Source organism: Lupinus angustifolius, chromosome LG09 (assembly GCF_001865875.1).
Source record: "Lupinus angustifolius cultivar Tanjil chromosome LG09, LupAngTanjil_v1.0, whole genome shotgun sequence".
NCBI classification, from domain to species: Eukaryota; Viridiplantae; Streptophyta; class Magnoliopsida; order Fabales; family Fabaceae; genus Lupinus; species Lupinus angustifolius.
This window is the reverse complement of record NC_032017.1, coordinates 11,597,231-11,609,615: the sequence shown is the minus strand read 5'-3', so window position 1 is coordinate 11,609,615 and position 12,385 is coordinate 11,597,231.

Sequence of the window (12,385 nt, the reverse complement as noted above, 5' to 3'; positions counted from 1 at the left end):
CTTTGGGCTTACCGCACCGCTTTTAAAGCCCCCACTGGACTATCTCCATTTCAGCTGGTGTATGGGAAAGCTTGTCATTTTCCTGTTGAGCTTGAGCACAAGGCATTATGGGCCTTAAAGTTCTTCAATCTGGATGCAAAGGCAGCAAGTGATCATAGGAAGTTGCAACTTCAACAATTGGACGAGATGAGACTCAGTGCTTATGAGTCTTCCAAATTGTATAAGGAAAAGGTCAAGCTGTATCATGACCGGAAGATCAGAAAATAAGATTTTCGGGTGGGTCAAACTGTTTTGCTGTTCAATTCCCGGATGAAACTCTTTCCGGGCAATTTGAAGTCTAAATGGTCAGGACCATTTCTAATCAAAGAAGTCAAGTCACACGGTGCAATCGAATTGCAAGATCCAGCCTCTCAGCGGAGTTGGATAATTAATGGTCAAATATTAAAGCCTTACCTGGGTGGTGACGTCGAGCGGCTCACCACGGTCATCCATCTCTCAGAAGCTTAAAAGAACATGCGTCAAGCTAGTGACGTTAAAGAAGCGCTACCTGGAAGAAAATCCAGTCTCCTTTCATTTTATTTTCGTTTTATCTTTTGGAAAAAAAAAAGGTCAGAGAGAAGGTCTTCTCGCTCAGGCGAGATTTATCTCGCCCAGGCGAAAACATCCAATTTACAGACTTGGATTTCTCGCTCAAGCGACAAAAAAAAATTTAGCTACTGTTTCTCGTCGCTCAAGCGACAATTCCTCGCTTAGGCGAGGAGAACAGGTGGGCAATTCTGAATTTTTCACTTAGGCGAGAGTTACCTCGCCCAAGCGAGAACTCAAGAATCAGTTAGCATTATGCTCGCCCAAGCGAGAATACCTCGCCCGGGCGAGAGGGACACGAATTGGTTCTTTAAATTGAACAGAAAAGGGGTTAGGGTTCATTCCCTCACACCCCATTATCCAACAACGAAGAGCAATTCGTGTTTCCTCTCCAAACTCTTGCATATCAACATCATCATTATCTTAGAAGCATACATTCACTATTGGCATCATGAGCGGACAACTGTAAGTATATTTTTCTTTTGTTTGATTCCCCCATTTTTCTCAGTTATATCACTGTTATTCTTCATTGCACTGGTGTTATGCATTCTCAAATTACAACTATCATGGATTCCAAGTGGGTAACCTTTGAAACTTCGGAATTTCCATTCCGAAGTGCTTCCATGTGTGTTGATGTGTACACAATACAAGGATGACATAGTGTCTTGGATAGTGCATACATGATGTGGTTGCGGATTACTGAGTATATACATGTTTTTTTTGATGTATTGCAGGAGAAAGAAAACAGTTGCCAACAAGCACCCCCTCCCCCAAAGAAACTAAGAGGTGCATCGGGTTCACAACCCCCAATGGAGTTCGATCGTTCTAAGTTCAGGAAGAAGGGAAAACATGAACGATACAACTTGCTCCTTAATTGGATTTTCGTCCCTAAAAGACAAGTACAAATGGAAGCAAGTGAATATCCTACTTTCATGACATCCCTAAATGTGCTGAAGTGGGGTGTCGTGGCAAAGCCACATGACAAGTTTGACCCTGAGGTGGTGCGCGAATTCTATGCTAATGCGTACCCATTGGATGGGGAGGAGTTTGTCAACAAATCCTGGGTGAGGGGAAAGACCATCCTTTTTGATCGGGATACAATCAACACCTTGCTGAATAACTCGTTTGAGGCTCGGGAGGGGGTTATGTGTGAATCTTACCAAGCACTTGCTGACCAGGAGTTCACTCCAGACAACACTACTGCGTTATTATGTGTGCATGGGCGATCATATAGCTGTAATAATGATGGACAACCTTTTCGTATCTACAGAAAGTATATGACCCAGCTAGCTCAGGCATGGATGATTTTTGTACTGCATAATGTTCAACCTAACAGCCACGTTTCCTCTATGCCCATGGTTGTATGTTATCTGGTATTTGCTATCTTGTGGGGCATGACAATTGATGTGGCTGAAGTCATAACACATGAGATGTTCCGCACTGTGGTTCGTGCAGGCAAGAAAGGCTCTTTGGGTTATCCATCCTTGATCACTGAACTTTGCGCCCAGCAAGGGGTTCAAGTGAATCGAATTGAAAAAGTTAAACCCCCGATCACCATGCAATACATTATTCATAACTGCACGGGGAATTCTGATCTCCAGCAAGGTCAAGGTTCTAATTCACAACCACCACCTCCAGACCTCTCACTTCAGGAGCACTTTCATCGCTTAAGCTTGCAGAATAAGCACATGAGCTTACAAAATGAACATCTCGCACTTCAAAACGAGATATTGAGACAAGGACAGGTCTTTCAACAACAAGGACTATTTTCTGCATTTCAGTTCTTGAGTCCGGGAAACCAATTCTGGGGGTCCACGGACACTTTCACTCAACAATTTCCTTGGCCTGGGGTCATGCCTAACTTTCCGAAGGGGGCAGGAGCTTCGGGATATGCTGGAACCGATGCTGAGAATGTTGGCGAGGCGGAAGATGATGACATAGGTGGAGATGGAGATAACAATGATGAGGATGATGTTATGGCCCCATGAGCATCAAGCTGGCTGCAAAAATAATAATCAAAGACCTGGTTTTTCTGTATTTTTGTTGTTTATGTGTTTATGTATGTGTAGGACGCATGTTTAGGTTACAACTGTATGTTTAGGTTGTATGTTTAGGATGTAGGTAGTAGTATGTGTATTGTGTGTTTGTGTACCATGTGTTCTGTATGTGTGGCTCAAGCTAGGTAACAAGTGTAGTGAATGAAATCAAAAGCTGGTTAAATGTGTTTAGACTATCCAAGTAGGCTTGCTAGAAACATGTTAAGAACAGTTGTGACTCTGTGATTGTGATTGATTAGAGTTCGGAATTCAATTGTTTCGGGGTGTGAATGTGATTCAGATACAGACCGAATAGGTTGAATAATGAGATTAGTCAAAGGAATATGACCTTAACTTGGTGAGAGAAGATATCTATACACATATGAGTGATTTTGCTGGAATTGCATTAATTAATTTTGCCTGATTTTTTGTTGTCATTAAGTAGGGAATATCATGGACATGACTAAGGCCTAGTCTAGGATAGTTAAGCTACAGCCAGAAAGCCAACCCGTATTAATCATGAACCTATTTTTTGTAGCCCCTTGAGCTAAAATGAAAATGTTGTTTGAAGAATCATGCACCTAAATCTCAAAGACATACATCAATTTCCATACCTTTGGAGACAGATTGTTAGTGCATATGAATGGTAAGTGTCATGTTGGGTATACAATGTGGATGTACATCTGAGTTGGAATATGACTCCTTCTTCAAGCACATGAACATGAAGCAACAAAATGTGAATCTTGCCAAAAACAAAAAAAAGTGAAAACTCAAAATATAAGAGTCAATTGAAGAAGGAGAATCACAAGGATGGATACTGAAAGTGTGGGGTAGTACAGAAATCTTGAAAATGGAATTAAAAGTGAACAATAGAAGGAAGTATTTTTATGCACTAATGATTTGCCCTCCTTTTTGTATCCAAGAAAAACCAAGTTCTTTGTAGCCCAGCCTCATTACAACCCAATGTTAAGTCCTTAAGATCTATAGTTGAATCTGTGTACATGGCTTGACTGAAATGAAAGGCAAAGTCAAATTAAATGGATCCAGCAAAGAATTGAGCGAAATACTTAACCTGTAAGAATGAGAGAATTCCTCTTATCTAACTGAGTAGTTATTCCTTCTATTCAGTTTGGAATTGAATTGTATGAATACTCTGTCTCATTAGAATTAGTTCACTATGATTGATCATTGTCATTTCTTTATAAATAGTGAACGAATGATTCTAGCATGCTACAATTGGATAAGTGAGTAAATTTGAAAACCAGATACTTTGAAATGAATTACACTTTGTTACTTTGCTTGAGGACAAGCAAGATTCTAGGTTGGGGGGAGTTTGTTAAGTGCCAAATTGGAGTAAAATTGTATATAATTTGTGGGGCACTTAGTATGCATTTATGTTATAATTGTATACAATTCCTGATAACTTAGTTAATTTTGCTCTGCTTAGGAATTTATGGTGTTGTTGGTGTTTCAGGTTAAGAAATAGAGAAAAGATGAGAGAAAAAAGAAGAAGGTGAAGACTCTGAACATTGTAAGCCTCGCCCAAGTGGGGAAAGGGTCGCTCCAGCGACAAATAAGAGAAAAAGCACTAAAATACCTGATGCCTCTCGCTCAAGCGAAGGACCCTCGCCCAAGCGAGAGGTCTTAGCCCAAGCGAGGTAAAACAAATCACCAATTGATTCTGTTGATCTTCGCTCAAGCGAGGGACACCTCGCCAAGCGAGGTGCTCAAACCTGGGAATCTCTTGGATCATCGCCCAAGCGAGAATCTTTAGCTTGGGCGAGAGCATGGAAGTTGGAATTACAAGTAGCGGTTTTAGAATGGAAAGAAGGCATTCACTCATTTTGGGGAAGAAATCTGGGCACGAAATAGAGAGAAAAGAAGATAGAAATCGTGGAAACGATTCTATTATACACTTTCTTTGTATTAGTTCATGATTTAAGCGTTGTAATAACGAGGATGAGTGGCTAGTTCTTCGTAGTTGGGAATCGAAATGTAATCTTCTTAACTTTTGTACTCCTGGATTCAATTCTATATTAATGTTATTTGATTTTGGAAAGTTTGTTCCATACTTATTGCATGAATTAGCTACTGAATTCATGATTAAAGGTTCAAGTTTAACTAGGAAGTTAAACTTGATACTGGATATGAATTGTCTTTCTTCCTACATAATTGATCTAGGGATGGACAATGATGTAGGAATTCCTTTTACATTTGAGCTTAATGCTAGTTAGTCATCCAATTATCTGAGGAATTGGAAGTTGAGTGATTACTTAAGAATGTTACAATCAGGGGACTGATGTAATTGATTTATGAAAAATGTGCAGCAAATTCAGTAACTTCTCAAGTTATTTAGAATTGAATCCATGGATGTATAAAGGGAAAGAATGATGAGTTTCGATCCCAACCATTTTGTTTTATTATCTAAAATGGTTTACTCAAGTTATTATTTCTAAATAAAAAACAAATGCAAATTTACCAACCAAATCTTGTATATAGTTGCTCAATTGATTCTTGTAGGAATTAGTATAAATTCACTCCGCTCCGTGAGGACGATATCCCGGTACTTTACCGGATTTTATTACTTGCACGATACAGTACACTTGCCGTTACATAAATATCTAACAACAGCCAAACTAGAAAATATGGGTGTGAGGAAAAGTAGTAGGGTGTGTATGACCAATAGGAGAATGAGTGATTTTGTATGAAAGTTGCTTTATAAAAGGAAAGGGGTATATATTGTAAGGGTAGGAAACATGTGGAGTATCTTTTCTCTCTCCCCCTAACTATTCTCTCTATGTCTCCTTCTATTTGTTTTTCTTCAATATTACCTTACACTCAATGTACTGCTCCTCTCAGTTGTACCTAGTGGAGAGTTGATTTCATTATTAAAAGCAATATATACACTAATATTCTATCCATTGTCCTTATGTTACTACACTTTAGTACATTTGGTACTTTCATTGTCATCATGGTAGAGAATACATGTTTAAAATATCTCCAAGCAGAGGTCAAAAGAAATGCAGACATTGTTGACAAAGACTATACTGACCTACAATAAAAATGGAAAGCATGCAATTGGCAAATGACTCCTAGTTCCAGCAAATCACAGACGCTTTGGAAACTTTGTTGCATCATCAAACAACATCACATGGTTCTCTCCATGGTGTTTCGAACTCACCTCACTGTTTCAGGTACGTTCAGTTAAGGTGGATTTACCTCGCTTTGACAGAAAAAAGTACGAGACTAGATTTTTCGAGCTGAACAATTCTTTAATTATTATAAAACGCCTGATCATGATCGTTTGACCATTGCTTCGGTTCATTTGGATCAAGATGTGATGCCATGGTTCCAAATGATGCAACAACTAATCCTATTCACTCTTAGCGAGTCTTCGCAACAGCTTTGGAGATGGATTTTGGTCATTCTGTGTATGAGTGTCTTAGATCCATTTTGTTTAAACTAATGAAAACTAGTACTGCATGAGAATATTACTTGGAATTTACAGCATTAGCAAACAACGTGGATGGTTTGAGAACTGATGCGTTGATGGATTGTTTCCTCAACGGTCTAAGGGAGGACATTTGTAGAGATGTAAGAGCCATGTGTCCTACCAACTTGGCTAGAGCTATAGCATTAGCCAAACTATTTGAAGAAAGGTATGAACCAATCTCCAAACCTAAATTCACACATAGTCATCCCAGAACCTCAAACACAAACCCATCCACTCAAAAATACAATCCCAAAGCAACCCAACCACCATTATTACCTACACCAAATACCAAACGAATGACCCAAAACCAAAATACTCCCAAAACTAAATATATCTTATCGTTGAAATGCAACTTAGGAGGGATAAGGGATTATGTTGTTGGTGTGGTGACAAATTTTGCTTCAACCACAAATGTCCCAACAAGTACCTTATGATGTTGCAACTACTAGATGATAATGATCTTGGAGAAGAGACTGAACAACCTAACATGCCCATTGATCCTGCTGAAATGCCACAAGGGGAACACCACCTATCTCTTAATGCCATGAGGGGATTCCAAGGTGTTGGCACTATTCGGTTTACTTGCCAAATTAGTAACAACACACTATAGATTTTGGTGGATGAGGGCAGTTCTGAAAGTTTTCTACAAACCAGAATTGCCAAATTCCTTAAGTTACCAATTCAATCCAAGCCAAGTTTCAACGTCTTGGTTGGAAATGGCCAAATAATGGAAACTAAAGGATGGGTTAGGAAATTGTCCATTAACATTCAAGGACAGGAATTGGTGGTTCCAATATATTTGTTGTCGATTTCAGGAGCTAGTCTTATTTTGGGTTCACCTTGGTTAGCCACTCTAGGGCCTAATGTTGCGGATTATGCAGCTTTGACACTCAAAATTTTCCACTAAGACCACTTTATTACACTGACAGGAGACATTTTAGATACTCATACTCTTGCTCACCTTCACCAACTCAAAAGAGATACTAGTGCTATTACTGAGAATTTTGTTGTCCATATAATAAAAAAAGATTGTCCTTGGATATTCTCACTCAGTTATATATGGTTGTTGCTCCGAAAATAGCTACCTTGATGCATATGTATCTCGTGGTTTTTCAAACCCCTACAAGGTTTCCACCTGCTTGAGATCAGAACCATGCAATTTCTTTACACCCACACACGATACATGTTAAAGTACGACATATCGGTACCCACATCGTCAAAAAGTGCAAATTGAACATATGGTCCAAGAGATGTCAGAACAAGGCATCATCCAGCCAAGCACTAGTCTTTCTCATCGCCTATTGTCTTGGTCAAAAAGAAAGATGGCAAATAGAGGTTTTGTACTAATTATAGAGCTCTAATGTTATCACTATCAAGGATAGTTTTCTTATGCCTACGGTGGATGAATTATTGGATGAACTCTTTGGGGCTAAATATTTTTCTAAGTTGGATCTTCGATCTAGTTATCATCAAATTTTAGTCTGGTAAGAGGATTGATATAAGACTGCTTTTCGGACTCATCATGGTCATTATGAGTGGTTGGTTATGTCATCTGGCCTTACAAAAGCATTAGCTACCTTCCAATGTTTGATTAAATCATTTTTCAAAAAATAGTTAAGGAAGTTTGTGTTTGTTTTTTTTTTTTTGTTGTTGATGATATACTTGCCTATATCCCTTCTTGGTTTGATCACATAGGTCATTTAGAATATGTGTTATAGACATTACAGCAACACAACTTATTTTCTAGACTTTCCAAATGTTTATTTGGATTACTTGAAGTGGATTATCCAGGACATAAAGTCTATCGAGCTGGAGTGGCAATAGAAGAAGGGAAGGTGCAAGTTGTGTTAGCTAGGCCGAAACCTACCACTATCAAACAATTACAGGGATTCCTTGGTTTGATTGGTTACTGTAGATGATTTCGTATGCCACTTTAGCTGGTCCATTGACTGATCTGTTAAAAAAAGAGGCCTTATGCGGGACTGAAGCAGTCGAGCAAGCTTTCCAAAAGCTAAAATAGGCTATTACATCAGCCCTTGTGTTGACATTGACAGATATTACTCGACCTTTTATGTTAGAAACAAATGCTTCGGGAATTTGAGTAGGTGTTGTGTTGAGTTAGGTAGGACACCCAATCACATATTTCTCCAACAAATTGACCTCGAGAAGGCAAAAATAGTCTGCTTACTCCAGGGAGTTGCTAGCTATAACAGAGGCATTGGTTAAATTCGGGCACTACTTGTTAGCACAAAACTTTGTCATCATAATAGATCAAAAATGCTTGAAAAGTCTATTGGACCAGTCCCTACAAACTCCTGAACAACAAGCATGGCTACATAAATTCATTGGGTATGATTTTCACATTGAATACAAGCCATGGAAGGATAATGTTGCAGCGGATACCCTCTCTAGAGTGTTCTATATAGCATGGTCAGAACCAAAATTTTATTTGCTTGATGATTTGAAGAATGCATAGTATTGCATGATGACCAACTACAAGGCATCATTAAGGAGTGTCAACATGCTCCTCATTCAGATTCTCCATATCATGTCAAAGCTGACCTGCTATATTGGAAGGGGAAATTGGTGTTATCTTCTAACAACCCTCTTGTTCAACAAGTGTTAGGGGAGTACCATAACTCCCCAATTGGTGGTCATGATGGGATTGCGAGAACAATGGCTAGAATTTCTACACAATTTTATTGGCCTAAACTCAGGTATGATGTCAAGGAGTTTGTTTGAACATGCACCATTTGTTAGAAGGCCAAATCTGAACATGTTGTGCATGCAGGCTTATTGCAGCCACTACCTATTCCAAACCAGGTATGGGAAGATGGGGCTATGGATTTTATTACCAGACTACCCAACTCTAATGGCTTTACTATTATTATGGTGGTGATTGAAAGATTAACCAAATACAATCATTTTGTGGCAATGAGTTCCACTTATCATTAGTGGCAATGAATTCCGCTTATCATATAGAGATAAGGTATTCACTAGTGGTTTTTGGCAGCAACTATTCAAAATCCAAGGGACTAGTTGTACCTACTCTCGCGGCATGGTTATCAATTGAATCATTTACTCAGATCTTTCTATCCAATCGCTTCGTAGCAACCCAAGGTGAATTCCAGAAACCTCCGAGAATCCTATGACTATTCTCGTGATATAGGATTCTAGTTTGAATAAGTGAATGGCCGGATAGTTGGGTTCACCTCTCGGTCCTTCCCCGATATATCTAAGAGGTGTAATTTGTTGGCCAGACAACTCACACGAATAAAACTCAGTTTAATGATTCAAATCACAACACTCAATGAAATAGAGGTAAGAATAAGTATTTATTAAATTAGAGAATTAATCATTCATAATGGAGAAGAGAATACCAAATTCTAAATTAGAGAATTATAATGTAAAAGTGTAAAGTGTTTTATCCTTGACGGAGAACCCTCATTTATCCTAATTAAAAAATATTGGGCTAAGCCCAACAAAACAAATCTAAAAAATAGGAATAGAATATAACATTCACGACTTCTTTTAGCCCTTCAATTGGTCTTCACATAGCCTCAATATCGAATTTCATCTCCTTGCATCCAATCTCTACTCTTTTTGGCTTCATTCCATCCAAACAAAGAGAAATAAAAGCTAAAAATAATTCTAAAGTCTTAATTATGTCCTAAAATGTAAGTTAAATGTAATACAAATGTACCATAATTTCACACTCGTCAGCTCGTAAATTGCAACTTCCTCTAGATATAGAGATTCACCCAGTATTCCATGTGTCTCAACTTAAACAATTTCAGAGAATGGTTATGGTGTCGTACATGCCACTACCTCTTACAACATCTGAATTGGGACCAATATTGTGCCCTACAGTAGTGTTTGCCACTCGGACAATTGTCAAAGGCTTTGTTTCATTTGATCAAGTTCTCATTCAATGGGAAGGTTGTAACACATCAGAGGCAACTTGGGAGGATGTTGCTGATATTCAATGGGAAGGTTGTAACACATCAGAGGCAACTTGGGAGGATGNNGGGGAGTTTTTTGTTTTTATTTATTTTTCTCTCTCTCCCTAAATCGGCAATGTGGGGGAGTTTTTTGTATAATTAAAAAATTTCAAACCCTAACCCTAACAACACACAACATAGTAATGAATATTTTCTTCCAACACTAGTTAATAAGAAAACAACATATTACACTATTAAAATTTGAATTGGTTAAATCCCAGAAAACTTTAATGACGTCTGTGTGATAAAGTGCCACATGGAGGTGGTTTTCTTCTTCTTGGCGGTTGAACTCTTAATTGTTGTTCATTCCGCTGTGAGATTCTCCCTCTACCACGTGTCGCCGATTGTGGCTCCTCCACATCTGAATCATGTTCATCAACATCCTCAACCACAACTTCGTCATCAGTATGTTGTATACCATAAATGTTTGTAGACGGCATAGTAGGACAATAATATTGTTGAGAATCGTATGCCGACAATGGTGTACTTGAAGTAGAAGCAAACATTGTTGATAGTGAGATTTGAGAACTTGATGACAAATAATTGTATGAATAATATAATTTGCGAACTCATACGATTGTTGTTGTTGTTGTTGTTGAGGAGTAACTGATGAAGTATGTCCTTTAGAATGACTATCCACTAGAGTTCGTTGCGGAGAGTCAATTTCTGGTATATCATAATGATGAGTATGAGGAGATTCATCAATGTGGGTAGAGTATGCATTGGGGTATAGTTCAGTCAATGTTCCCATCATTTCACGGCCAGATGAGAAGACGTCACATAAAGACTGTGTGGGATTTATAAGTGAAGCTGGAGGACGACTCTGATCACAAATTCTTTTTGCAAATGTGTACTGAAATATTTAGAGAAAATTAGAAGTAACTAATATAATTAAAGACAAAGTTTAATTTATAAAAAAAATTACCATTCCATCAGAGTGTGCTCCATCTCTAGATATGTATCTTCTAGTCCTTTTTAAATATCACTGCATATACTCAGAGTAGTGGTTCAAAGATAGTGTATTTGCTAGTAAACCATCGCCCACATAATTATCCCAATTATTTCATATTTGAATCCAGCGACGATGCTTATGTGGTCAGTCACAATCAGTTTTGCCACTAAGTCAACTTTATTAAGTTTTTCACAATTTTCACTAGATCTTGTGGAATTGGTTGACCAAAACCAAATTGCCTCATAACCCGATCAGTAGGGTGTCATTCCACAATTGCCTCATAACCAGATTAGTGGCACACGTGATCGGCTTCTCTCCGAGATGTTTGGCATGAAAGGCAGTTGGGAATATGGCATCAATCGAAACTGGTAAAAATTGTACTTAAAAAGTTAATATAATAAATATTCAAACATAAATATACAAACATAATGAAATTTTGGCTTATTATTTCTATATTAAAATATACAAACATAAATAATATACATTTGTACATAAAATATATAAAAATAAATATACCTGATCAACGCGCATACGGTCAAACATTGCAAGTATGATATTAACAGCATGTCCAGGGATGTTGGTGGTGATTAAATATTGTGACCACATATTATTAATCTTTCGTCTCTCCTTCAACAATGTCAAATGCAACTGGAAATACATGTTTGTTTCCATCTTGTGAACTTGCTATTAGCAATGTTCCAGTATATTTCCCAGTCAAAAATGTTTCATCCACTTGTAGGATTGGTTTACAATATGCAAACCCTTCAATACATGGTTTGAAAGCCCAAAATATTCTATCCAGAATGATTCGACTTGGGTCTTTCATGTCATCTACAACTTGGTGATGTGCTTCATATTTTACAATTGTGTCAGGACAAAAATATTGTAGAGCATTCATCCAACGTGGTAACTCATTATATGACCCTTCCGAATCACCATAAATTTTGGCCATGGCCATTTGTTTTGCAGTCCACGCCTTTATATACGTGACTCTATAACCAAAGCAACTAACAATCTCCTTCACCAGTGCCTTAACTGGTATACTCGGATCTGCATATACCAAATTAACAACAAGGTCTAAAATGAATGGCGAATTTAATTTACTATGATCTTGGGAAACTAACATGGATACACACAACTGTGTGTTCTACTAATTTTCCTAATCTCCCAATAATCGCGCTTAACATTATAAGAAGCGCGAATTCGCCACTCACATCCTGCACCAAAATGTTTATATTTGGCAAAGTATATGTCCGGTCTATACTCTGCAACAACATAGTCGAACGAATTTTTGATATGAAATTCCCTAATTACACTT